The sequence below is a fragment of the Mastomys coucha genome, unplaced genomic scaffold (assembly GCF_008632895.1).
Source record: "Mastomys coucha isolate ucsf_1 unplaced genomic scaffold, UCSF_Mcou_1 pScaffold12, whole genome shotgun sequence".
Lineage (NCBI taxonomy): Eukaryota > Metazoa > Chordata > Mammalia > Rodentia > Muridae > Mastomys > Mastomys coucha.
In genome coordinates, this window is record NW_022196894.1 from 11,408,087 (window position 1) to 11,409,778 (window position 1,692).

Genomic DNA, 1,692 nt, shown 5'->3' on the forward strand with positions numbered 1-1,692 from the left:
ACACATACACACACACACACACACACACACACACACACACACACACACACACACAGGCTTGAGTATTTGAACACTTGGCTCCTGTCTTGGGTAATTGTTTTACTTTTGGGATATGGCCTACCTTCCAGAAGAAGGTTGCCTGTGATAAATCTTCATGGCCATCAACACTTCTGGCACCTTTCTGAGTTGTCTGCTTCCTGGTCTACCACAGGATGAGAAACAACCGACCACTGACACAGACCAAGCCGACCTGCTTGCCTTATGCACTGTAATGTACTGAAATTTCTGGCAGCCATGAGATTTCCTTCATTAAAGTAATTTCTATTAGAATTTTATCAAAGCAACTAAAAAAAATATCCTTTTTTTTATGTTTTAAAGCCCACTTAGAAGGTAGAAAGCAAGCAGAAGAGGTAGCTATTTTTACAGCCCAGTTACACCAAATGCTCATGTTCACTGCAACTAGCAATGAATCATCTAACCTCAACAGTAGGAAAAAAGGGGGATGCAGATTAAACATAATTAATACACCCAATGAATCCATTAGTTACTTTGGTTTTAATATGGTCAGAAATCAAAGCTAAATCTTTCTTTGAAGTGTAATTTAATTTGATTTTTAAAATTAATATTTGCTATTTTATGTGTGATTGCTTGAATGAAAATAGACCTGATAGACTTAATGGAAGTGGCACTATTAGGAAGTGTGTGCTTGTTAGAGTATGTGTGGTCTTGGAGGAAGATATCTCTGGGTGTGTGCTTTGTTGTTTCAGAAACTCAAGCCAGTCCCAGTGTTTCTCTATCTTCTTGCTGCCTGATGATCTGGACATGGAACTCTCAGTTACCTCTCCTGCACTATATGTGCCTGCGTGCTGCCATGTTTTCTGTAATGATGATAATAGACTAAACCTCTGAACCTTTAAGCTAGCACAAATTAAATATTTTCCTTTATAAAAGTTGCTATGGTAATGGAGTCTTGTCACAGCAATAAAGTCTTAGACAATATGTGTTTGTATTCAGTAATGTTTGGTCAAAGGAAACCTATCAGGGAGATAGATCTCAAGTACTTTTAGTGAAAAAAATATATCAAAAACATCATCTGAGCCAATGACATGTTAGGTAAGACATGGTTAACAGCCCATCTACTGGCAGGCATGTTGTCCTCAATCCCTGCTGACTGAAGAAGGAAAATTTAGAGTTTATTTAGGTTACTTAAACACGTATTAAGGAGCTCATGTGATGGCTCAGAGGGTCAGAGCACATATTGTTCTGGTACAGGACCCAAGTCCTGTTTCTAGCACACATGTCAGGTGACTCATAACTGCCTGTAACTCCAGGATGAGAGAATGCAACAGCTCAGGCCTCCACAGGCAAATGTACTCATTTACACATACCATAAAATCATTTAAAAATCAATCTTAAAAGTATATATGAATATCAGAGACATATTTTTGTTCCATTTTCATCTCTAGTACCAAATTTGACATTTATCTCAAACTTCCCATTAAGATTTTTTGTTTTAGGTAAAAAATAAGATGTATAGCATAGCAACATTTGATAAACAAACTATTGTAATCACTGCTGACTTTAAGATAAATTTTACTTTTAGAAACACCTTATACTCAAGGCTAATTTGACAAAATCCAACATCCCTTCATGATAAAAGTCTTGGAAAGATCAGGAATTCAAGGCTCATAT

At 36.8% G+C, this 1,692-nt stretch overlaps 1 protein-coding gene across 11 annotated transcripts in view; it reads left to right on the plus strand.

The window, feature by feature from the left end:
• Positions 1-1,692, plus strand: part of LOC116085613 (ankyrin repeat domain-containing protein 18A-like) — a 152,959-nt gene that overhangs the window by 89,722 nt on the left and 61,545 nt on the right. The window lies entirely within an intron of this gene.